General features: G+C 46.3%; 1 long non-coding RNA gene across 4 annotated transcripts in view; it reads right to left on the bottom strand.

The window, feature by feature from the left end:
• LOC123383352 overlaps window positions 1-27,131 on the bottom strand; it is a 216,363-nt gene that overhangs the window by 5,764 nt on the left and 183,468 nt on the right. For 2 of the 4 annotated variants that reach the window (XR_006592958.1, XR_006592959.1), the window contains exons 1-3: window positions 18,847-19,143; window positions 7,293-7,422; window positions 3,805-3,929 (exon numbers count right to left, since the gene is read on the bottom strand). This is a non-coding gene — a long non-coding RNA (uncharacterized LOC123383352). Of the gene's footprint in view, window positions 1-3,415; window positions 3,930-7,292; window positions 7,423-18,846; window positions 19,144-27,131 lie in introns of those variants that run through there. The other 2 variants (XR_006592957.1, XR_006592960.1) reach the window with 2 other exon arrangements.

Below are 27,131 nucleotides of genomic sequence, written 5' to 3'. Positions count from 1 at the left end.
GCATAAAGGAAAATTTTCACCCCTCTGTGCTCAATTTTCTAAAATTTTACACCCACTGCTTCGATGAAATCTTCCAATGATACAGCCAAAGATGAGAAATCATCATGTAGGTCCTGTTTCTTTGTCAAAAACGGTTCCATATTCTAAATTCATACAGCGAGCATGGGAACACGAGTCCCTCAAGGTGCCCGTTTGTCAGGGGCAATTAGTCTTGATAAGAATTTGTAAAGTGTATTCACAAAGAAGGCCACAGAGCAGAGCTTCTCAGCCTCAGCGCTACTGACATTTCGAACCAAAGAAGTCTTCATTTCAGCCAGAGAGAGGTTTGGATTGGGACGCGGCTCTTCCTTGTACAGGGTCTGGGAACTGCGCCTTCGGAGGGGGAAGGGCAATGTTGAGTACGGAGCAGGTGGAGGGAGGGGGGGCCGCGGAGACATCGGTCACCCAAGAAGAGATGTCAGCATCTGTCCATCACTGCAGCCCCGGCCCGATGATCGTTTTTTCTGCTTCCGTAAGCACCAATGAGATAATGCCACCGAGCCCTGTCCTTTGTTGCCCCTGTCAGTTCCCACCACTGCGCCACCTCTGATATGTTAATGAAGAAACCCAGGGTTTTGTGGGGCTGAAAAGGCTTGCAACAATCCCAACTTCTGGACAGCGTGGGCTCAGCAGAGGCTCTGCTCTCCGGGGCCCTTCCTCACACCTTTTCTGCGAATGTGCCTGCGCTTAAGGAAGGGCAATGAACCATCTTGAGAGCTGCCCGGGGGGGGGGGGCCTGACTGCCCAGTCCACTCCCGGGGCGAAGCCATAAACCAGCGGCCTGAATCTGCAAATGACCCAGCGGCACCGGTTTGCAGTGCAACTTTGACGAGAAAGATCCACGCAAGCTCTGTAAATCTGTGCTTCCTGTAAATCTGCCCCACGTGACTGCCAAGGTTTAAAAATACCTCACGTAGGCGCCTCGGAATCATAAGGTCATAGAATCAGGAAATGTTAAGCGGCAGGAGAATTTTCTTTTTTCTCTCTTGGCTCACCCTGCGTCTTCAATGTTTATTCATTGGATCGAAATCAACAGGTTTAAAGGGAACCTGGCAAGGATTCTTTTGCTAGAATTGTCTCGGCTTTCCAGAATTAGTTAATGATTATTGTGGCTTTATTCAGGCCAAGCAACACCAAAGAGTTTGTTTTTTTTTTTTTTTTTAATCCAAAGAAATTCACAGCCATAACTTTTTCCCCACTCCTCCTTCCAAATTCTAAAAATTCCTAATACTGTTAACTTTTGCAAAGAAACAGTGCTGTTCTTTAAAGCGTGGATTGCCCACCGCCCAAGGTTTATTTATCTATCAAAGATTTATCGCGGTGCCACATACTCAAATAGGCCATGAAAACTCAGAGAACAGTAAGATATAGTTTCTGACCTCAGGAAAAGCATAGCGACGTTAAAGAGATAGTATGTGATACAGTGTGGCCCGTACATGATGAAGCAGGTGTACCTGGTATTTCCAGATCACCTAAGAGGGGTAAAACCAGCTGGGAGAAGTCAAGGAAGGCTTCCTGGAGGAGGTGAGTGAAGTGAGCACCAGCTGCGTGCTGGACGCCGTGTCAGGTGCCGAGGAAAAAGAAAGGAAGCGTAGGATACGACTGAGCGGATCCTTGGTTGTTGTTTTTGTTTTGTTTTACTATTTAAATGTTCCTCCTCTTGAGATAGTTCTGTTTACCTGATAGAAGAGATGAAATCCTCATAGGGGAAAACGAAATGTCCTCTTTCTTTTCTGTCTCCCTCTATGTGACTACGGATGTCTCTTCTGGGCCAGCAAACAGCCCTGGCAGGCCACCAGATATGCTCATTCTGCTCAGAAAAGAAAAGGCAGATGTCCTTAGTCCAGAGACGTGCCGTCAGTTTCAGAGGTGTGGGTGGTGGACCTTCTGTGGTGTTAAATGTGTCTATCAAGCCGCCTTCATTCATTAGCTAGTTGATTAATTATTTCGCTCGCGATGTGGGCGCCTACATCGTGCCAGCCTTTGGTGAGGCCAAGAGGACTGAAGCCTTGCTCCTTGACCTTCAGGAGCTCTGCGTTAGGCACAGGAAACACACTTACGGACGATGCCTTAAGATGAAAGGTGACAAGGGTGTGCTAGGTATTCAAGTTACGCAGGGCAACAGAGAACGCATCGGTTGTTTGTAGAGACGTGTCACAGAGACGTGTAAACATGAGAACTTCACCGTAAGCTCTATGGCCAAACAGTGCCGTGCAATAGAACTTCCTGCGTTGATACATGAGAATGTTCTATATCTGGATTAAGATCTTGTAGCCGCTAGCCATGCCTGACTATTGAGCAACCGAAACGTGGCTGGTATGACTGAGAAACTGAACTTTTATTTTTATTTCATTTACATGAATGTAAGCCTCACTCGAACAAGCCACATGTGACTACTGGCTAGTGACACCGATGTCGGAGTGCCTACAGCTGGACAGTTTTCCCAGCAGCAGCAGGGAATGGAGGGGAGGTGGCCTGCCTCTGGGAACACATAGTGCGATTAGAGAGAGAATGATTTGTCTTCTGTTTCTTTCAGAGACAGATCTTTAGTGTCAGATAAACAATTTTGACTCTGGGCTTATGTATTCAGTATATAGACCACAAAGTATTACGGGGCCAATTTAGTCGGTACGTCTATAATCAAGAGGAAAGGCATTTCAGTGTAGAGTTATGGAGTCACCACTGGCCCCACCTCTAGGCCGAGGATGGGACACTGAGCAGGTCTTTCAATCCTTAGATTTTTATTTCAGAGAGCTAAACTTCCAACCCCACCCCCCAACCATACCCCCTGTGGAGTCCCCAGTGAACTGTGCTAAGACCGCGATTTTCGATGTGGGGTGGGGGCGGCGATTTGGTCCCTTGGGGGACATTTCACATTTGGTAATATCTGCCGACGATTTTGGTTGTCTCGCTGGGAGGAGGGGATGTCACTGGCCTCTAGCGGGTAGAGCCCAGAGATGCTGCTAAACATTCTACAGCACAGGACGATCTGGCCCCCAACTACCACCAGCACTGTGGCGGAGAAATCCTAGCCTAGGGCAGTAGTCCTCTTCTCAACCCTCAATGTCCCTTGGAATCACTTGGGAACCTTGAGAAGTATCCCAATGCCCTGGGCCTTCCTTCCCCAGACCAGCTGAACATGAAACTCAAAGAGTGGGGCCCGGCCCAGGCATCGGTGCTTTTACAAAGCTCTCTAGGTGATTCTCTGTCTCTGTCTCAAAATAAAGAAATAAAACTGAAAAAAAAAAGGGGGGGCGGTGGGCATGCCTGGGTGGCTCAGTCAGTTAAGCATCTAGCTCTTGATTTCGGCTCAGTCATGATCTCACAGTTCGTGTATTCAAGCCCCGCATCGGGCTCTGAGCTGGCAGCACAGAACCTGCTTCGGATTCTCTCTGTCCCTCTCTCTTTACCCCTCCCCCCCAAAAAATAAATAAATACACTTAAAAAAACAAAAACAAAAAACTTTCCAGGGGATTCTAACCTGTAGCCAGAATTGAGAACTCCCTCAACATCCTAAACCCCTACGTATCCGCGTCCTGTAAGCATCCGTTTTGTGTCTCTCCCAGAGTCCTCTGCGTCCCAACCTTCCCCCTGCACCGCCGCCATGTTGCTTCGTTTATCACCGTTGGGGCTCCTGAAACCCGTGGGACAAAGATAGGGTTGGGTTTTGCCTATCAAGTGAGAGGGCATTCGAGGGCTTCTCTGGTAAACCACCGCAGACTGCTTCCTACCCCATCAGGGAAACCCCGAGTTAAAAATGGTTACCAGGAAAGCCAGTGGAGGGAGATAATTAGCAACTATTCGTTCTTTGGTGGCTGTATTCGTAGTCCATGGGATTCCTCAGTAGCAGGAAGGGCCAGCCTTCTATCAGGTCTGTTTAGCTTAACGAACTGGAAAAGAAAAAATTCCGTAGTTTTCGTGAGAGATCAAAACACTTTGCCTACATCATCCTCGTTTCACTTGAAGCTAACAGCTCGGGGGCCAAAATCAGAGGCCTTTGTTCCCTGCAGCGACTCTGGGCAGCCACGAGCGAGCGAGCGGCCCAGCGGCCTGGGCCTTCAGTGGCTGCCCCACCTCCCGGGACCTTGGGAACCACAACCCTTCAGCGCACAGGGCTCTGGTGTTCAGCTGTTTGCTCCTTTACTCGGGGTTTCATCTGTTCGATGTTATACAAACTCTGAGTGACCTAGAGTGGCCTGCTTCCGTGGTGGGAGCACACAAGGCTCTCGGCACAGTGTCTCTGGGTACCACTTGCTTCGGGCCAAGGTCTCCCGGACTCTGCACGACTGACCTCTGGGACCGGACATCCTTTGGCGTCAGTGGGCTATCCCGGTGCCAGTAACCACCCCCCCCCCACCCCCCCCACCAGTGATGACAACCAAAAATGTCTGCAAACATTGTCTCCGGGCGGGGTGTGGGTAGGTGTGCAAAATCGCCCCCAGTTCAGAATCTGTCACGAACTTCCCAGCTTCTAATTCCAACCGGGAACTGTTGCACTGCTTTGAGGAAAAGAGACAAGAAGAGATTCTAGATTTTTTTTTTTTTTTTTTAAATAGGCTTCAGGCCCAGCGCAGAGCCCAATGCGAAGCTTGAACTCGGAACCCTGAGGTCAGGAGTCCAACGCTTAACTGACTGAGCCACTCTGATGCCCCAAGGAGAGATTGGAGACCAGATAAATCCTGCACTAGTCCCGGCAGGGGGGAAGGGGTGATGGCCTAGACAGGGACTTCAGCAATGGGAACGAGAGATGTTAAAAGGGAGGCAACAGGTCCAAAATGGAGTCACTTGTGCTAAGCCCACATCACCAAACTGAGACTTAATACCGAGCTTACTTACAGTTTCAACCTGTCCCAGGAGTGGAATCTTAAGCCAGTCATTCATTCTGGAACAACCTGGTCCGTACTAGTAAGGGAACTGCCTGATGGACCCCTGAGGTTCCTCAAAGGAAGGCGATTTGCCCGACACAATCCTCCCTTCCCTAGTAACTTCCTTGTCCCGTCCCTTCTACCTATAAAAGTCTCTCATATTATATGGCTCTCTCCCGGAGTTCCATTCTATTTGCTAGAAGGGATGCTGCTTATTCGATGAGTCATCAATCAATATCACTGAACGAAGTATAAGGTCTTTAAAATTTACTCCGCTGAATTTCATTTTTTAACAGAGGGACGGGTAGATTGGAGAAATGTTCCGAGAGAGAGAGAGAGAGAGAGAGAGAGAGACTGCCGCCAGGGCCAACTGATGGACTGGAAAGGGAGGGGGGTGTGGAAAAGATCACCCAATATGGCTCTTAGGTGGCTGGCCCTTGGTGCCACACGTTGGCACGTAGGCTATCGGAGGACAAACTGGTGGAGCGCAATGAGGGCCTGGAGGGGGTGGGTCAAGAGTCCTGCTTTGAGGGTGTTAGGTTTGAGATCCCGCTCAACAGCCTGGCAGCCGTGGTGAGGGGGCAACTGGGTGGCAGAGTCTTAGAACTCGGGAGTGAGGAGTTGGGAGACCAGATTTGATCCGAACAGGGATGGCGAGAGACGCTATGGGGAAGCAAGTGTAGGCGGAAGAAAAATCGAGGGCTTCTTACTCTCGGCAGCTCTAATTTCAGACTCTGTTTTCAACCCCCAACGGATTGGAGGCGGCAGGTCACAAATGGGAGGAGGCCAGTGGGGCTTAGCGTGGCCGGATTTCGATGCTTGGTGCTTTCGTTGTTGAAGAAGCTTCGGAATCACCCGCGATGCTCAAAACACAGAAATGGAGAATCTCAGGCTGCACGCGGATCTACTGACTCGGGATCGACATTTTAATAGGAGCCCCGGGGGTGGGGTTGGCATGCACGTGATGGTTTGAGAACTGGCACACGGCACCATACAGAAAATGGCCCCAGAAAATCCCAGCGTCGAGCAAGGTTCAAGATGTGCGGGACTGCGGTATGCACGAAAACATAGGAGACTTAGAGTCATTACATCTTCCTTTGTATAATTCTGTGACTGTTGAAGGGTTTGTGCATACACCAGCTCAAGGCCAGCCAGGAAAGCGTTCGCTCTGTCAGGTCACAATTCTACCGGAACCCTTCAGACACAGAGAGGTCCGGGCTTCCCCAACCCTCCCGCCTAGCCCAAGGTGTGGGTTCCTCTCCGGGGTCTGGCATGGCCAAGCCAGAATGTGACAAAACATCAACCCCCTCTGTGCATCAGAGGTCCCTGCAAAGGTCCTGCCAACCCCCCTAGATGAGCGATCCCCCTCCTGGGCTGTCATCGGGGGAGATGTGAATCTCGTTGCCAGGCAGATCGATTATCAAAATCTTTGGAAGGTGACTCTAGGGGCGAGAAGCATTTCTTTCCATTCTACTGTCAGTGGCGTCCTCCAGCCTAAGGCCAAACAGACACCTTTCTTCTTCCAGTCTGCACTCAGCAGAAGTGAGGCAGCCAGGCTGGAGGAGGGCAATCTAGGACTATTTTATTTTATTTTTAATGTTTATTTTTGAGAGAGAGAGAGAGAGAGAGACAGAGCGTGAGCGGGGGAGGAGCAGCGAGAGAGGGAGACACAGAATCCGAAGCAGGTTCCAGGCTCTGAGCCGTCAGCACAGAGCCCCGCGCGGGGCTCGAACTCACGAACCGCGAGATCATGACCTGGGCCGAAGTCGGACGCTCAACCGACTGAGCCACCCAGGCGCCCCTGAATTTACACCATGATCTTGTGATTTTTTTACATGAGACGAAGAGACCAGCTTTTTTCCCCTAAGCGGCCGAATCCCACCCCCACCGCTTTTCAAGAGGCAAGACAGTAGCCTGAGTTTCTCTTTCTAGAGGGACGTCAGACCGGAACTCACTGTCCCAGTGCAGCTGTCAGAACCCCATGTGTGTGCTTCTATTTAAAAGTTGTCTGCCTACAAATGCTCGAGGGAGCAGACAATCTGGCTTCTCCTTCACTCTTAGCTTGTGCTGGAAATAATTGTCCATGTTTTATGTGACAGGCGGAAACAGGACCTCGCAGGAAGGCGGCCTGGGACGAGACCGGGTGGGAACAACGTTGCTCTCGGCCCACATGCACCAGTACGTCCGATCCGACGCTTGAGGGCCCGAGGGCAGAACTGCAGGGCCGGGTAGTGTATAAGCACATAGTCAGTAAACAGGGCCCTGAGCAACTGTGGTGTTCCCCTCCCTCGGTCACTGCGCTAGCCTCTTGTGATACAGCCGGCCTCGCCCGGCAAGGGTCTGCAGGACGGCTCCGCTCAAGGGCCATCACGTTCTGACTGCTCTTACCTTGTGCTGCTCCGTTGTTCCATCTTCTGAATACATCCACGGGTAGAGGTTATGCTTGGGAATCGCATGGCCTGGGTTTCATCTGGCTCCACCGTCTACACACCTTGTCGTGAGGGCTCGGTCCCTTCCCCTGCGAAACAAGAAGTTTAAGGAATCCGTAAACTCTTTTGTGCCATGATCAGTACGTGGTACTATCGTTTTTGAGGGTTTTATTTATTTATGTTTCTGTCCAGTGACAAAGAATAGACTCTCACATCCTTGACTCTCCCCTTCTTCCATCAGTGCTTTCTTGTCCTTGGGGCCTACGGAATGGTCCAGAAAATCCACGCTGGGTTAGTCACCCAGAGGGCTGGGAGGCCGAGGCTGCTTCTTTCGTGGGGGTTGGGGTTGTGGTTGTTGTTAGGAATGTTTCACTCTTTATCACACATCACATTGTGGAAATATATTTTTAAACATGCTTCACAATTCCCCTGAGACCACAAACGCCATTTTATCCCATGGCTCCCTGGGGCTCGTCAAACCCTGGATCCTGTTCTTTCTGGCGTCCCTTCCCCGCCGTGCAATGGACACTTCGGCTGGTATTCACATCACCACCCTTTGGGTTTGGGTTTTCTCCCGCCTACCCCGGTTGGGCGGACCGTATCCACTTGGGTCTTGTTTTGTGGCTAGAAATGGTGAACTTCCCGTCTCCATGTCACGGGTAGGTTCCCTTTCACTTCTCAGCAGCCTTCAATTCTGTGTGTCATGATCAGCTGCGGTCCTCCCACCTCAGGGCCCCCCTCTACCCGTTAGGAGCTGGAGTTCAAGTTGAATCGTTTTGTTTGGTCTCCATAGCTGTGTGTTGCCCACATCCGATCGTGTAATGTTATGCCACTGATCTCTGTGCCGAACGACCTTAGGAGGAGGTAAGGGTAAGGTCCGAACTCAGGTTAACTGGAGGTTGAATTAACATCCCTACCAAACAAAAGATGCTCGATTCTCCCTGAACAGGAAAATAAGTAATCATTAACCCTAACTCAGAGTTTCAACCTTGGCGCCGACGAGATTTGGGGCTGGATAGCTCTTTGCTGTGAGGGCTGTCCTGTGCACTGTAGGATATTTAACAGCATCTCTGTGTTCACCTTTCTACGTTGGTATGCCCAGTATCTTGCTCCTGGGTAGTCCCCGTATGCCCAAGTCCTGCCGCGATACAGCTGAGAACCTGAGCTCTCAGATCTCGCACCAGGATCCTGCCTCTGATTCACAGGCAGTGGGAGCCCAGGCTGATGTCTTTCCTGCTCTTTCTGCCCAACCTCCTCTTCATCCCTGACTGGCTCCCGCACATCACCCAACCCTTGCCTCCACATTCCTGTTATTTGCTCCAATTTTTTTTTTTTTACTGTTTTTTTAAAATTTTATTTTTGTGTGAGAGAGAGAGACAGAGCGCAAGCAGGGGAAGGGCAGAGAGAGAGGGAGACACAGAATCCGAAGCAGGCTCCAGGCTCTGAGCCATCAGCACAGAGCCCGAGGCGGGGCTGGAACTCACGAACCGCAAGATCATGACCCGAGCCGAAGTCGGACGCTAAACCGACTGAGCCCCCCGGGGGCCCGTATTTGCTCTAATTTCTGATGCCATCTGTCTGAGGTCTCCCACATGTTCTATGGTCCAGCTTTCTGGACATAGTTGTCCAGCTCTCTGAACTTCCCCTCGTATAGTTAAGCGTGGTCTGGTCCAAACTTCTGCTCTTTCCCAGTCCAGAAGTCTAGTGTCTAATACCTTGCTTGTCCTAGTCTAGTCCTTCCTATTGCCTGATGACCTCTTGTTCCGACTCATGAGATAGATCCAGATATGAGTTATGCCTGAATAACCAATCAAATCATAGAAAATAAATTTAACAAATGGAGGATGACTGATTTTATGTAGGTAAAATAGCAATGGCTAAGTTTTTTTAATTTTCCAAGGCTCTTTTTGATTGGGTTTTTAAAATTGTTGTTGTTTGTTGTTTGTGTTTTGAATTATAGTATAGAGGATCAGAATATGCCTCCTCAAAATATACCACTTCAGCATAAGATTATTATTTTTTCTCTCTCTCTCTCATACCAGGAAGAGGAGGACAATTCTTAGACTCCTAATACCCGGGGACAACTCTACACTCCTTTCAGCCCAGAGATGAGAGGAATCTCTATGTAACAAACTTCACTAAGTAACCATTTTCATCCATTAGTTCCCCCCCTATATTTGCTTTACCATGGCGTGACACCCCGAGAAGCCCAAGACCGTTTTATTTTTGTCTTGTCACTTTGCTACAAATCCATTGCTCTCGTTAAGGTGTTATACCAGCCCAAGTCCTAACCACCACTTTGAGTTCTCACTGAATTTCTTCCACGTATATTCACTCTGCTCACGTTAATAACCTCGGTGTTTCTCTTGTTAATCTGTCTTTTCTCGGTTTCATTTCCAGGGACCCAAGTGCTGAACCTGGGGGGTAAAGGTGTTTTTGTTCTTCCTTACAATAGACACAATTGAAATGTTGGCCCTGGTATGTTTAGAAGGACTTCTTAAGAGCCCGTTTTGCAACTTATGGTCTCATCAAAAGCCAAGAAGGAAGAGGAGAAGAACTAAAGGACTAAATGCAATTTAGTGTCCTGGATGGGATCCTGGAATAGAGAGAAGACGTTACAGAAAGAACACAATTCAAATAAAGTCTGGGGTTTGATTAAATTATAATGTGCCAATTTTGGTTTCTGCATTTTGACAAAAAATGCCACAGTCATGAAAGATACTAACCATGGGGAAACTGTGCAAGGAGTTAAAAAAATAAACACGCAGAGGATATTTGGGGAATTTTTATGCTATGAAGAAACGCTTTACAAAAGCATAGGGACATGGCTTTTGTTTTGTTTTGTGTTGTTTTTAAAAGGATGCAATTCCAAGGCCACTTCTGTTTCCTCCTCTGTCCAGACACCATCTCTTAGGTCAAGATTGTGAGGTAAGCGTTTTCCATGAGAACCATATGGTTGGTCCCCACATTCTTCCTAGCTCAGAAAGGTTTGGAGCAGATGTTTCCATGCTGAGAAGCTCACACCCACCCTTGTGTGTGTTTGTTAATTTCTTTCAAATACATCACTTCCTATTGTAGCAATCGTCTCCTAAGCACAAACATATGAAGTCTTGGCCTCAGTGGCCTCATGGACGTGTGCACTGTTATCAGAAAGGGTTAGCCAGACCCGAAGATAAAGAAAAATGTGAATTTGACTTCATGCCATTTTCAGTAGGAGTGAATTCGCATAAGCAAGCACCCGCTGTCCTCAAACGTGATTTTTCCATTTATTCTGGATGGCCTCACACCACGGGGGTGGGTACAGATGCATTTGGCAAACTCATTATAGAGCAACTATATCATGAACCCCTCCCCTATGTGACCTCCAAATCGTCAAACGATGTGTTCAACATGATGTCTCCTAGTTGTGACATTTTTCTGCAGCTAGGGAGAGACCAAGCACAATTTTTCAGCGAGGAAACCTTCCAGCAAGTAAATAATTACTGAAGGTTTTCCCTAAGGTATTTTCTAAAGTAATGTAAGTACGGTTAAGGGTGTTTGGGAGCATGTCGTCTCTCCGCAGGATAATAAGGAGAATATTTAAGGATCCGTTGCTGTCTTACGCAAGCGTGTGTGTGTCCCCTTCAGGAAAGACAGTCACAAAGTTTTTTAGATGGAGGGTCTTATTTCCATTCGAGATCATGCCTGTTATAAAAGCATTTGTTTTTACCCATATTAGAATATTATGAAAGACACTGAAACGGATCCACAGAGCCAGTGTCTTCCTTGCAAGATGAAAGGACCAACCTTCTATGGGTTAATGCAAAACATCAAGAAATAAACCCGGGTTCAGAATGAAATCACTGATGATGCAATTATTAGTGAGAGTAAATGAAATGGTAAAGAAGAAGGAGACAAATGTGCTCGTCTCTTTCCTTGATAGATCGCGTTGTTCTTATGCTGTGAAAAACACTCTAATTCTGTACCTGCTCGTCCTTACCAGGCAGGCTAGCGTGCAGATACCATGGGGCCAGATATGGAGGGGTTCACTTCCATTTTATAGTTCCGTGACATGTGCATGCCCAGGGACCTTATGGGATATAGCCTCTGTGGCGTAAGTTACAAGGCTAAGGTCTCTGATTTCCCTATAGAGTTCCAGAACCCTCTCCTTGGGGCTGGCTGTTTCAGCATTTGGCATCACAAGCCACAGAGACCAAGAGAATGGGAGGTGTCTGCATGAGTAGTTATTGGCGTTTTCAGTCCTATGGCGTCAATGCTATAATCCTGAGCTTCTCGACCTCAGCAACTATGGACATTTGAGCTCAGATCACTCTTTGCCGTGAGGGCTGTCCTGTGCGTCGCAGGACATTAAACAGCATCTGTGGCCTCTGTCTATGGAGACTCAGCTGTCTCCAGACGTTGCTGAAGGCCCACCGGGAGGTCACAACAACCCACTCCCACCTCCCGGCCCCCACCTTTGAGAACCACTGCTGTCGTCAACAAGGTAGAAATAACAGACCCAGAGCAGCTAAGGGAAGAACATTCAAAGAACATTCAAAGAACGGTGTATCGGATTTAAAGTCTTTAAAAAGCCCTTATATTACTGTCTACTTTTCAAGATTCATCCATGTTGTAGCGCGCATCAGGACCTCATTCCCTTTTACTGCCAAACCCTTTCACCATATGACCAGACGGCCATTTGTTTCTCCATTCATCCATCGATGGACATTTGGGTCGTTTCCACTGTTTGGCTATCGTGACCAGCGCTGCTCTGAACACGCGTGGACAAGTTTTTGTTTCAATGCCTGTTTTCAATTCTTTTGGACACACACCTGGGGGGCGGGGCGGGGAATTGCTGGGTTACATGGTAATTCTACGAAGAGCAACCAATTTTTAGTCTGGAAATCTGCAGTGGTTAGTTATTTCGCTGATTATTACAAAATCCACCAGTGACCAGACTTAACGCCGGTAAGAGCTTTGAAAGGCCCGAGGATAAGCCTAGTTAACCTTGGGTTTCAAATGATCTTGAGCAATCTCCGGGTGGGTTTCAAAAGACCTGAAAAGCCTCTAGAAATGGGGTCTCAATTCTGTGTGTGTACAAACTAGGGAGAAGGACAGGAGCTGTCGGCAGAATCCCAGAAGGGTCTGTGACCCCGCCCCCCCAACCTCGGAAGCCTCTGTATCAGAAATATCATTCAGTTCTTGAAGAAAAAAATAGTGTGGCTCAATATATTGTCATTTTATTTGTCAGTCGTACCTCAATAAAGCTGGAAAAAAATAAAGGAAAAGACAGTGTGGAAATCCCAGTTTTGAGATCGGGAGTAGTGTGATTTTTGGCCAACGTCAATATTTCTGAGCTTCCTCATCTGAAAAATGGTTCCCTGCATTCATCGGCCTAACCCTCCAACATCATCCGTTGATTCTCAGCACCGCTTGCCCAGGTGATCTTTTTGATACTGCCAAGTTGATTAAGCCACCCTTTCTAGAAACACATCCGTGGCACCTTTTTGTTCTCTGCACAAAAGCCACAATGTTCGTCGAGACTATGATATATTCTGGTCTATACTTTCCATGCTGGCATTATTTCCCATCATCCTCCTGTTCAGAGCTGTTTCCCGTTTCCGGAACATGTCAAGCTCCCTCCTGCCTCAGGACCTTTGCACATGCAAGTCCTTCTGCCAAAACACTCTCTATCACCCCCTCTCCCACCTGCTCACACCTATTGAGCCCTGACGTTTTAAGGCGAACATTATGTCCTCAGGAATACTGTGTCTTAACCTCCCACCCACAGATTAAGCCGACTGCCCCTCGTGTGGAGCTCATGGCACTTATGACAATCACACACTTACAGTTAGCAGGTGTTGGATTACAGTTTGTCTCACCCAGTAGAATAGAAATTCCCTAAGGACAAAGGCTTTGTGTTTGCTTACTATTGCATTGCATCTCAACCCTCGAGTACTTATCTTCTAAAATTCCGTGAGACAAAATGAGAAGCGTGTCTAAATCATCCACCGTCTCAAGGAAAAGCGCTCAGTGACTGTTTCAAGTGCCAAGTTAGAGTTGCAGGGCCAATAAGCTGCTGCTTTCGCACGGTACCATTGTAATTTGAAAGCCTAACTGAAAGCCAGTGACTTTCCAGAGCTGAGGAGTAGCGGGATTTTATTTTACATTGCGTTAGGAAGACCCGCATAGCTCAGTGAGACAGCACGTCCCTAGTGATCAACACACGATGCTACAAAACCATGCATGGGAAAAATATTCATTCAAAACGTAAGATAACCCAATGACCTGTAACGGAAGAGCACGGAAACTTCATTATTATGGTCTCAAATCTCATGATGCATATTTTCTTCAAGAAACGACCACTTTTCAAACTTTGGTAGAGTACCAAAAAGGAATATCTACAACTACCTGAAAAAGCTATTAATATACTCCTCCCGGGGTGCCTGCGTGGCTCAGTCGGTTAAGCATCCAACTTTTGATTTCGGCTCAGGTCATGATCTCACCATTCGTGAGATCAAGCCCCACGTTGGGCTCTACGCTGACGCCTGGAGCCTGCTTGGGATTCTCTCTGTCTGCCCCTCCCTTGCTCTCTCTCTCAAAATAAATAAGTAAACTTTATATATATATTCCTCCCATTTCCAAATACATATATGTGTGAGGCTGAGTTTTCCCCATATTTCCTAATCAAAACAATGTTTCAGAATATATTGAATACAGAAGCAAGTATGAGAATCCAGCTGCTTCTAATAAGGCAGACATTAAAGAGATTGCAAAAATGTATAACAGTGTCATTTTCACAAGAAATTTATTTTTTTATTTTATTTTATTTTATTTTTTTTATTTTATTTATTTATTTATTTATTTTTTGAGGCAGAGAGAGACAGAGTGTGAGCAGGGGAGGAGCTGGGGGGAGGGGGACACAGAATCCGAAGCAGGCTCCAGGCTCCGAGCTGTCAGCACAGAGCCCGACGCGGGGCTCGAACTCACGGACAGTGAGATCATGACCTGAGCTGAAGTCGGATGCTTAACCGACTGAGCCACCCAGGCGCCCTATTTTTTTATTTTAGAAAACGGTTACTTTCATTACAATGTGTTATGTTAACATATACTGGGTTTGTTATTGTTATTTTAAATAAGCTCATAAATCAGTATTTAGAAATTTTTCTTTACTTTTGTTCCTACCATGATAATATCAGTTGAGAAAACCCACACAAACACCAGCTCTCTGGAGTCCCCAAGCATTCTTTTTTTTTTTTTAATTAATTAATTATATTTTTTTACATTTATTTATTTTTGAGAGACAGAGCATGAGCAGGGGAGGGGCAGAGAGAGAAGGAGACACAGAATCCGAAGCAGGCTCCAGGCTCCGAGCTGTCAGCCCAGAGCCCGATGCGGGGCTCAAACCCACAAACCGTGAGATCATGACCTGAGCTGAAGTCGGATGTTCAACCAACTGATCCACCCAGGCGCCCCATGGAGTCCTCAAGCATTCTTAAGACTAAATGACTCCCAGGACCAAAATGTTTGTGAATCACTGACTTACACCACAAATAAAGATTTCCATTTTCAAATTTTGAAATTGCTGATAGTCTCATGAGGTTGATATCCAAAACTTATAAGGAACTCCTACAACTCAAGAGCAAAACACAAACAGTCCCATCAAAAAAATGAAGAGAGGACCCGAATAGTCATGTTTCCAAAGAACACATACAAACGGCCGACAGAGGCTCAACATCAGTAATCATTGGGAGAAATACAAATCAAAACCACACTGAGATATCACTTGACACGAGTTAGAAGGGCTACTATCAAAAAGACAAGAGATGGGGCGCCGGGGTGGCTCAGTTGGTTAGGCGTCCAACTCTTGATTTTGGCCCAGGTCATGATCTCACAATCAGGAGATTGAGCCCCACACTGGGCTCAGCAGGGGGTGTGGAACCTGCTTGGGATTCACTCCCTCTCTCTGCCCCTTCCTGGCTCATTCTCTCTCTTTCTCTCTCTCTCTCTCTCTCTCTCTCTCAAATAAACTTAAAAAATAAATAAAGTGACAACAGATAACAAGTGTTGGGGAGGATGTGGAGGAAAAAGAACCCTCGTGGACTGTTGGTGGGTGTGTAAGTTGGGAGGTTCCTCAAAAAATGAAATATAGAACTGCCATGTGACCCAACAATTCGGCTGCTGGGTATATACCCAAAGGAAATGAAATCAGGATTTCAAAGAGAGATCTGAGCTTCTACGGTCACCGCAGCATCATTCACAATAGCCAAGGTACAGAAACAGCTTAAGTACTTAAGTTTCCCTGGATGAATGAACGGATAAACAAGATGTTTCTCTGTGGACATATAATATAAAAAAAATAATAATAATATACACACACACACGTACCCATATATCCACATGGATATATGATATATATATACATGCACAATGGAATATTCGGCCATGAGAAAGAAGGAAATCCTGACATTTGTGACCACATGGATGGACCTTGAGGTCATCATATTAAGGACAATATGTCAGGTAGAGAAAAACAAATACTGTATGATCTCACGTGTGGAATCTAAAAACGTCAAACTCAGAAACAGAGAGGAGAGTGGTGGTTCCCAGGGGTGAGGGGGTGCAGAAAATGGGGAGATGTTGGTCAAAGGGTACACACAGTTACAAGATGAAAAAGTTCTGGGATCTAACGTACCGCATGGTGAGTATAGTTAACAACACTGCATTACATATTTGAAAGATATAAGAGAGTCGATCTTGAGTGTTCTCATCACAAGAACAACAACAAAAAGTAATTATGTGAAGTGACTGAGGTGTTAACTACCATTACCGGGGTAATCACTTCACAATATTATGGGGTATTCACTTCACCTAAGTGGGGTAATCACTTCACATAATATTACTTCACTTCACTCCTACAACGTTATACGTCAATTACATCTCCATAAAGCTGAAAAAAAAATACACTATAAAGCAACTGGACTGTAGAGTCTATAGAGACAGAAAAGCAGATATATCTCAATTATTTTAATGACAACGCTCTTACGTAAAAAATCGGTATAAATTATAAATCACAAGAGCTAAGAGCAGTCACTCATACAGATACGTGCACCTGTTTAGGAAGGTAAGAGTGGTATCTAATTACCATTTATCCTGTCCAAATGCCTATTTCCAAGTACATACAGCGTAAAGGTGAGGAAAAACTCAGAAGGGCAAACGTTCACAGGAGGACTCATTGATTCATCAATTATTAATAATCACTGATCACAAAGCAACACACATTTGCAATCTTGAGAAAGAAGTGATCTGGGGCACCCGGCTGAGTCACAGTGGCGCCCGCGACTCTCGATGTTGAGACTGTAAGTTCGAGCTCCAGGTTGGGGGTAGAAATTAGTTTCAAAAACAAAAAAGAAGAAGTAATCTGCCAAAGACTTGAAATATCGCATGATAATAAAAGAAGCAAACCACATTGGTAAACTGGGGAAGGAGAGGGATGGTCAAAGAGGGAACAGAAGGGTAAGGACTCTCAAAGGAAACAATTTTAATAACGTTTATTCTTTACCCACGTGCTTTTATAATTCTCCCCCAACCCATAATGTAATGGATTTTGTCTTGAAGCAGACCCCCCCCCCCCGCCCCCACCGCCAGGGTTTGACCCATTTCTACATTGACTTAGGGGAAGGCAGCAGGGACCGGGAGATGCGTGGGGTCTCCTCCAGGAGAGTCGCGACCGAGTTCCGACAAGTCCTCCACATACAACCACAACCCTAGCGACTATTTTTCCACGAGGCTTGACATGTACGTTTTGGCTTCTAAGAATTTCCACCCGACGCCCTCTTGGTTGGTGAAGATAATGACAGAGCTGAAAACGGCAAAACTTAACAGCTTTTAGCTCTTAACCCTATCACTGTCCCAAATGTTTTCCCAGGGAGTCTGTTTCACGAGCCAAGGTTTTATTACAGGTAGAATGAACATATAAGGAAACACAAAAATCTCCAATGTACCATTCCACGAGCGTTGACAAATGCATACCAAACCTCCCTGGAAAGGGTGCTTACTTTCACTCCAGAAAATTCCGCCTGGCTCCTTCCTTCCCAGCCCCAAATCGCTACCGTCTCCTGCTTAGAGGTGGTCACCGTTTGATTGTCCCACTGCACTGAATTTTGACTCGGATCTGGGGGTTGGGGCAGGAGGAGGCAAATTTCTGAGATCCGTCATTCGTTAAATGAGATGAGTCGTGGACTCGTCCGAAGGGGCTCTGCCCGGTCTTGAACTGGACGCCTAATTCTCACAAGTGGGGCTTTTGATTAAGGCCTGAGATCCACTTCCCCCAAAGTTGCTTCTGTTTTCATGGACATAATGCCGCTGTATCCAGGTGTCAGTGCTTGGGGGCCAGGGAGGAGAAAATACGGCCAGAGAAAGGAATCAAGTCTCAAAGTGTAAAATCTGGCTCTTCCTTGGAACTCATCATTTTTATGTCTCTCTTTCCTATCAAGAGGCTTCAGACTGGGGATCGAAATTTTAAGCATATCCCCAACCCGGACAGGCTATGACTTTGAATAAATTACTCCCCATCTCCGAACTTCTTCCAGCTATAAAGTGAGTATCGCCGTATTGATTGCCGCGAGAAAGGGCAGTGTAAATCTTGCAGCCACAGTACTCGGGATGATGGCTTGTTTATGGGAGTCCAGCCTTCCTCGGCTTCAAGGAAAGAACAAGGTGACCAAGAGAAAGCTCAACGACAAAATTAGCCATAAACTTAAGGGGGAGGGATGGCGTTCGGGAGAATGTTCAGGAAGGATCCATTTGGTCCGTACGATAAAAGAACTACAAACGGGAAGGATTCCCAAACAGTACTCTGTTCGCAAAGAACCCGGCACCGGAACATTGAGGGGGCTGCCTTCTGCGGCGGGAGCTCGGCTGGGCCATGCGTTCTCACAGAACCCAGTTCTCCCTGTTGGACTCTCTATCCCCTGCGTGGCTTTTGCTTTCATCCCTTCTCTGCCGTAGTCCTCTCCTGCCCCCCCCCCCCCCCCCCAGGGAATTCAAGCAGAACCTCGGCGTGAATATCCAAAACAATGACAAAGTCAGGTAAGCAAGCCCTCAGGTCTAGGAACCCTTTCTCTCCTCTCGGGCCGTGTCTATTTCCCCGTGAACCCTGGGTTGGGAGGTAAGTTCACTGTGAATGCACGTTCTGTGCACTTGGTGCCCCCCAGGACTCTGCAAACCCGTGGGCTCTCAGAGAGGGAGCCTCGTTCCCCGGTGAATGAGGAGAACGAGTTACAGCAGTGCTACTCAAGGGTGCGCCCCTCACACCACCAGCCTCGCCTACAGACCTGCCTGAAACGCACGCAAGCTCTCCGGGGCCCCATCTCAGACCTCCTCGCTTCCAAAAGCCCGGGGCTGCGCCCTGCAGCCCGCAGCCTAACAGATCGCTTTTCTGATTCTGCTGAACGTCCAACTTTGAGAACCACCGGACGAGAACACTGCTTCTCAGACTTTGGTGCGCGCACGAGTCTCCCGCGAATCCTTACCTGCGCCCCGAAGAACATGCCGTTTCCTCGAGTTCCAAGTTCAGGTTCGTTGCCCACGGAGGCGCAGAGGAGGAGCCGCAGTCGAACTTGCAGCGGGATTCCCGGCTCTACGGACGAACACGCTCAGGCCGGTGTAACCTGACTTGACCTCTTGTCCTCACCGGCGCGCGAACCAACGGCGCCAGAATCCGTTGGTTCCTGCTTTCCTTCCAGGAAGGCCTTTGTCCGTCACGGGGATAAGGGTGCCTTGTTCTAGCCATCTCAGCTGAGCCTCTAGCCTTTTTCTAGCCCACGTTGGATTTTCCTTGGCAACCCCAAGCCCCACGCTTCGCAAAGCAGATGCATCAAATAAGAAAAACCTGCGTTACTGTGACCACTCCTCCCCCCGCCCCCCCTTGAAACATTTGTCACTGCTTCCCTTGAATTTTCTCTGTGCTCTTATGGCTGCCCGATGGCTTGTGTCTACTGAACATTCTGGGAGGCGACAGAGAAGGAGAGAGGTCCTTCATTTGGGGTAGATTTTCTAGGCGAAAACATCGCCAATCCAGTGGGCTAGCCTGCTGGGGAGGGCGTCAGCTGAAAGCCATTAGGAGGCAACACTCCCAACAGCCGGGGGGGGGGGGGAGCAGGGTGGGGGGGGCGGGGGGGGGTGTGTGGGGGTCAACGCCCCGTTCCTGAGAAGGGGTCCAGAGAACCTGTGCACACCTGGAGGGTCTCCTGTGTGGTATCGATCAATCATATTGCCCACCTGTATCTCTTCATTTGACTTTGACCTTCTTTAGGTCTGTTTGACACCAGGAGGCTAGCGCGTACGTCTCTTCGGTTGTGAATGCATACCTCGCACGGTATCGAGTATGGGGAAGAGCCAGGCATTTTTGTTGAGTACATTTTGAAACTTCGGAAAAATATCCTCTAAGTTCTATCATTAGATGCAGCCTTCACCTCCCGATTTGTTTTCTCTCAGCCGCCAGAACATTCTGTTTCGTTTCTAAGATGTCGTATAATTGAAAGCACTTAAAAGCTTGTCTGTTATTTCAAGCACTGTTTCTGAAACCGTACCATTAATCTTGATTAATTTTTTCTCCCTGGCTCTGCACTTAGAACAGCCTCGTCCGACAGAACCCGTGGCTATGATGAAAATGTTCCAGAGTACACCGTCCAGTGTGTGCCTTGGTCTGGCGGGATCTGGCATCACGGTCGGGTGCCCCGGAACCAAGAGCACAGTCCTTGGTTTAATAGACCGAGTAGGAATGCAGGATCCGTTTAATCAGGAGCTTGACTGATGTGATTCCTCATGAGGAAAGTCAGACGCTCATTGTCTACGCGGAGGGCAGTTTTCTCTGACTACACTGCCTATCCATTCTAGAAATTCACTAGGTCAGCAGTTTCCTCGACAGTGGACTGACTGGGGATTGCTGTGGCCTCGTTCAGTTCTCTACGGTCTCTAGGTTGGGATATTGCCCTAACGAGGCCTCTGAGGAGCCGGAGTTTGCTTATGGTATCCGAATTGAAGCAAAATAAATCCAGTGACATGCCCCCCTCCACCCTATCTGACTTTCTGGCTCAAGGACATTTTAATTCGTTTGACCTTTATTTTTTTATCTCCATTTCCAAAGTTAGAAATTTGATCCTAGGACTGTTTGGTGATGCAGAGAAAAACCTTTCCTCCCTCCCAAGCTGTATTCTAACAAGATTGTCCAGTTGATTGGAATGGCCTTTCCATGAAAAGAATAATAAGGCAAAGACGTTGCAACCGGTGAATTATCTCCAATATTGAAAGAGCAGATTTCAAACTCCAAAGCCTTGAGTTGGTTACGAATTCTTAGCAATATAGTCTAGTCTTGGCAATGCGTGTATTTGAATAGCATTAATACGGAAAAAAAGCCGTTAGGTTTGCATCTAAGAAATGTTTGCAAAAATTCACATCAGGTCAGCAATTTACTCGACTGGGTTTTGCTGTGTGCTACTTCCATTTGTTATGGTATTTTCGATCATACAATCTTTCCCCTAGTAGAAAGAGGAATAATGCCATGAGTTGAATGTGTCAGATAAATGGATGTGGGTCTTTCTCTTGATATGAACGCTAAATGCAAAATTCTTTCCAGGAGGCATCCTTGGTAGTCCCTGAATTGGGTTATTGAAAGTTGTTTTTTTTTTTTTTAATCAGTTTCAGCGCTCTGTATTTAACTATAATCTAGAGCCTTCTCCCCATTATTTGAGGGCCAGCAATTCTGATAACAGCAGTGTGTTATTCCACTACCGAAGTAGCGATAAGTAGCTAGTCGCTGTTCTGAAAGGAGCAGCCAGTTTTCATTCAAGAAGCCTCTGACTTTTCCATATGAGTTAAACAGAGCAGCATGTGAATTTCAACACTCTGTTCCCTGTGGAATGGATGCAAAAATGTCACTCCTCATTTGAAATCTCCCCACATTGTCTCTCGGCGGTTCGGAATCCGAAGGCGAGTTCTGCTCGTGATGTCGATTCGCTTCATTTTTGAAAGAACTTCTGATTGTTGGAAATGTGTTCAATCCGTGTGATGGGGAATTGCTATTACGGTCACAGAAGCTAGTTCGGAACCCCAGAGTGGGAGAAATAGGTATTTACGATTTTGAAAGCTCAGGTGGATGTCTCATGTTGGCTTGCTACGTGAAACCATGGAAAAGGAACTTGGGGAAAATGTGAACAATGAATGCTTTTGTGCTTCTGGTGCATTTCAATACCAGATTTTGGTGTGATATACAGAGATGGTTGCCATAACAACAGAGCAATCCAGCGGCTGCGATTACGCATATACGGAGACAGCAGCCAGGGAGAGCTGCTCTCTGGTCAGAAGTGACTGGCTTGTTCACTGCCATCTAGTTCTTTCACCTTGTGCATCGAATGTCTAGATGTGGGCTCTTAAAATTGCTGATCATCTACCTAAACGTTAAGGTCTCTTTCTCTTGATCATTCCGAGGATATTAGAGCAGAAGAGGGTGATAAAGTGGGTGTCAGATCCCCTTGTCTCAATGGCTTAAGCAATTGATATCATTGGGGCGCCCGGGTGGCTCAGTCGGTTAAGTATCTGACTTGGGCTCAGGGCATGGTGTCACGGTTCGTGAGCTCGAGCCCCGCGTCGGGCTCTGTGCTGCCGGCTCGGAGCCTGGAGCCTGCTTCCGATTCTGTGTCTCCCTCTCCCTCTCTGCTCCTCCCCGGCTCACACCTGTCTCTTTCTCAAAAACAAATAAAGATTAAAAAAAATGTTTTTTAATTTAAAAAAATCAATATCATTGATGAGATGGAGTGGAAGCTATAATATAATTAAGGAAAAGAGGAACCTATGTAATTTTGGAGTAAATAGTGTGCTGGTGGATACTCACTTATCTAAATGATGACAGAATTGCTTTGGAATGAAATATCACACACATGGCGCGGCCAAAGAAATATTACTCTACCTTTCCTCAAAATGGCTGATGGCATTTAGTGTGTCGGCCCATCAGAGTGAAAAGTCAGCTTATTTATTATTCTCAACGATTAGTAACGAAAAGATGTATTCACCACTAGCTTATGGTGGGCACGGAGTCAAACCTAAACCATGACGCCATCGTTTCCCCGAGAGCCGTTCGAACCAATGGTTTTGAGAAAGGCAGTGGAGAGCTTTTCCTAGTGAAGTTACGAACTTTTCCGAACTAGTGGCGAAAACGCTGCCTTCCACACACAGGCAAAGGGTGAGACATTTTTGGCACAACTCAGGGGCTCTCACTTGAAGGCTGGAAAGAAGAAAAGAAACGAGCTGGTGGTGAAAACCCACCTCTGTAATAAGAAAAGCAAGCGCTCGTGAGTAACAACCCGTTGTAGGTACTTTAACGTTATTTCTCGACCTCGTAACAACGCGAAGTAAATGTGATTCTCGATTTCATAAATCAAGGGTGTGTGATATTAAGTAACGTCCTCAGGGTCACAAACGTTTGGCTCCATTTCTTTCATTCCATGTTTGTGGAATTCAATTATAAGCTGCCCGAAGGCAGATTCTGGGTGTGTTTTCCTCACCACACGGGACCTACCATGCAGTTCAGACCCTACTTACGGGAGGCACTGCGTGGTCTGGATATAAAAGCTTTCAAGGCAGTTTTCCAGCAGTAAAGTCATGTGATAAGCTGTGTTATTCATCTGTTGCTGCTAACAAATTACTCCAAAACAGTGGCTCCAAGCAATCAGCATTTATCACCCTCACAGATCCTGTGGAATAGGAAGCCGGGAGCACCTTACGCGGGGGAGTCAGACTCAGGGTGTCTTGAGGTTTTGTAGTTAGGACATCAGTGAGGCTGCAGTCACCTGAAGGCTCGACCGAGGCTGGTGGATGTGCTTCCAAGATGGCGTGTGCACGCATCTGTGGGCAGGAGGCCTCTGTGCCTTGCCACATGGGCCTCTCCATAGGGCTATTGGAGTGCTCCCACAACATGGCGGCTGGCTTCCCTGAGAATGAGCAATCAAAGAAAGCAAGCGAGGAGAGGCCACACTTTTATCTCCTAGTCTTGGAGGTCACCTCCCATTACTTTAGGGGAGAGGAATTTGACTCAACCTCTTAAGGAAGCAATCTCAGAGAACGTGCAGACATATCTTCGAGCCCCCACATAAGCAGACTTTGGGTTTCAGAAAACACTGGTCTGGAAGTCCAAGAACGTAAAAAACACAATCCAATTTATCTAATGGAGCTAAAAATATGCCCACAGTCAACCTGTCTACACTAAATGTGATGAAGGTCAGGAAAGTTTGCATTTGTCAAAGATCTGGAGTCCCGGACATAATACGATATGTCTGAATAATATCAAGGTGACTTTTTAAATAATGTATCTCTAAAATATAATTACAGGAGTGTAGCATTTTTCTAAAAGGGTCAGGCTCACAGTCTGTACCATTATTCATGAGGACTCGAGAGAAAGCAAATAATTAAAACAGAAAAATAATGTAAAGATAACCTATTAATATTTATAGATATCTCCCCTAGCATGTACCAGGAGCAATTTTGTTATGACCCGAAACATCATCTCCTTGCATTCTTAAGCTTATAGCACCCCTAACCTCTGCTGTGTATTTTTCCAATCATGGAAAACATCTCACTTAACCTTTGAAAGGGTCCAAAGCCAGATGTGAAAGGGAAGGAACTGGATATTTGAAAAACTGAACAATGAAACTGAAGGCGAAAGGCAGAGGTTAAAAATTACCCCCAAACACAAAACAAAGAATTAATGGCTGGGATCAGATGCTCATATACTGGCTCAAACCCTAGATCTCTTTTGGTTTTTAACAACGTTTTTCAAACTGTTATTAGAGAAAAACACATTTTATTATAGAACACTGGGAAACAGGGAAAACTACAAAGAAGAAAACAATCGCCACCCAGAATCAATTTGCTGATTGGTGTGTTTCCTTCACATCTTTGCCTCGTACGTGTTTTTTTCTTAAATGTATTTGCCAGGCACTGTTCCAAGTGCTGTAATCCTTACAATTCTAGGAGGTAGACGTTTTTGTTTTTTGTTACGTTTTAGTATATGTGCTGCCGAAGCGAGCACTGTTACGTTTTAAAAATAGGAGAATCAAGTCACAGACATAAATGGTCCCTGTCTTGAATTCTCCCCGCTCCCCTGTGCCACGTGACCTAGCACTGCAATAAAGTAGGCTGAGCCTGTGTCCCTGCCCCCTGAGTCTGGGCTTGGCCAGCGAAAAGCTTGCAAACCCGACTGGGGCTTTAAAGCTTTAAGGGCACGTGCGGGGCTGGGCTTGACCTCTTAGGCTCCTGTGATTCACCAGGAGAAAAATACGCCTCAAGCAGCCGCTGCTTCGGGGAAAATGGAAAAACAGGGAGATGTAAAATCGTCCTGCCGGCCGGAGCCAAGCCCTCCTAATCCCAGTTGAGGACAACCAAGCTGTAGCTGACCCAAAGACCGGTGCCTGAAAAAAGCAGACGTTTGTTGTCGTCAGCTCCTGAGAATTGGGGGGTTATTTGATGTGAATACAGTCAGACTGTACTTTCCTTGGGCGACCTTCACGGCTATTACACCACGCTTTTTATAAGAACTGTACCATGACTAGTTACTAGTCTTCATTGTGGTATTTGTAAGCAAAGTGAATCAAATCGAAAAACTCGATTTTGCGTGGTTGAAGGCGATAACAAAACCAATCGCTTATGTCAAATCGCGAAATACATACAGGCGAGAGGGGAAATGTTAATCCAGTTATATGCAAGTTTCAAGTCAACAGCAGGCGTACCTTTTGCCTACAGCCTGCCTAGCTTAGGATTTCGGATGAAAACCAGTAGAAAAACTGAAACCAGTTCTAGCTGATGTTAAAGTAGGACAGAAAAAAAAAAAAAAAAGACAGTGAGAAAGGAAGCGAAAAGAGGATGAGGAAGAGAGAAAGGAAACAGGTTTTTTTTTTTAATTGTTTAATGTTTATTTATTTTTGAGAGGGAGAGAGAGAGTGAGCGAGTGAGCGCCGGGGAGGGGCAGAGAGAGAGGGAGACACAGAACCCGAAGCAGACTTCAGGCTCTGAGCTGTGGGCACGGAGCCTATTGTGGGGGCTCGAACCCACCAACCGTGAGATCATGACCTGGGCCAAAGCCGGACGCTTAACCAACTGAGCCACCCAGGTGCCCCAGGAAACAGGGTTTTATCAAGGCCTTCTTGCTGAACTGTTAACGCTAGGGTTTTATGCTTTGGCTGGGACGGAAGTTGACTTCAATCAGATTTAGTTATCCTCATTTCCAAAGCATTTTTCATGTTTTTAACATTTTCTGCATCTTTTATGGTGTTTCAAAATGGATCTGATGTGAAACCCCACTGTTTTCTCAGCAGTAACTGAAAACATTCTGACTCCATAGCATTGAAATTATTTTTAGAGTGCTGGAAAGTCCCCCAGCACAACAGAGATAACGATAATCATAATATTTGCAAAAGGAAGTGTTTGGTTGGGATGTGTGTAAGAGAAAGACACACACACACACACACACACACACGGACCAGAAAGAATTCACTAAGAACCAGAAGGACACAGATTTATTTTTGTCCCAGTATGAATCCACACAAAGAGTCTTTATTCTTTCAGTAGATCTTCTAATGCCAGTAGAGTCTGTATTAAGATTTTTCGGGCCACTGATGAAAGATACAGGAATGATTAATAAATCCAGATTCATCTCATAAAGCTTCGTAGATGAGATTTAAAAAGAAAACGTTAATCTTATTCAAACGGGCGCGCATTGTTATTCAAAAGAATAAAGCCTTTTAAGCAACTTTCTGGTGACTTGTTTTACACTTTATTCGAATTTTTGTTTTCATAATAGGCAGACACTTTTGTCATTGTGGTGGTGCAGAAATAATTTTATTTCCTTTAAAGTCTCTGATGTTTCTGGCAAAGTATTAGCGGTATTGAAATCATCGAATAAAAATTTCTTTGTCAACTTGAAAGTAAAATTCGTGCTTCAATTCGGGAGAAATAACTCCTGAAAATTGTTTCTGTTTATAATAGATTGCTTCAAACTATGGTTCTAACATAGCTGTTTCCACCGGAAATGTTGGAACAATGAGTGAAAGAGGTATGGCGTGTATGAGTGTGTATGAACATGTACGCATCTGCAAAAACACAGGTGGCTTCAACACTAGAGAAAAGAGAAGGTTCTAGTAGAACGCATCATCCAGTTACCTACTTTCACTCCCTGAAGTTGATGGATCAGGAAGCTAATTAAAAAGGCTCCACAGCAAACCTGGGTTCCTTCCAAGGCAATGTCTTCACACGGTCATGTTTTTGTAAAACTTGCAAAGGCAATACATTTCACCCACAGTTAAATCTCTTGTCTCTTTCCATCACAGCTCCCCTTCCTTACATGGGGCGGTGCTGGCGACAGCCGTGACATTTTTGAAATCTAAGGTGAAATCGAATTAGGCTGCGTGGGTTTGGTGGGATATATTTGTATTTTAGTCTTCAGTTATGACCAGCCGTCCTGGTGTAGGGATGGCTTTCAGGAATACTTCTATCTTCTCCTGGGGTGACTCACCCAGAATCATGACATTTAGGGCCGGAGACAAAAAAAAAAAAAAAAAAAACCAAACAAACATTAATGTGTGCTGTCATGCCTAGAAGCACCAGAAGTAGGGGGTAGTAGAGGAGACAGAAAGTTTGAAATACAGAAAGCCAGAAGCTGGGCTGTGGAGAATCTTCCCATCATGAAATCAGTAGAATTATAGGTAGAAAGATTTAGTTCTCGACAACCTCAAGTCAAAATGGAAGTTCTCTCCCATCAGGAAGAGAC

This window comes from Felis catus, chromosome X (genome assembly GCF_018350175.1).
Source record: "Felis catus isolate Fca126 chromosome X, F.catus_Fca126_mat1.0, whole genome shotgun sequence".
Taxonomy (NCBI): domain Eukaryota; kingdom Metazoa; phylum Chordata; class Mammalia; order Carnivora; family Felidae; genus Felis; species Felis catus.
Note: the sequence above shows the minus strand (reverse complement) of the source record. Positions and strands in the feature narration are given on the sequence as shown.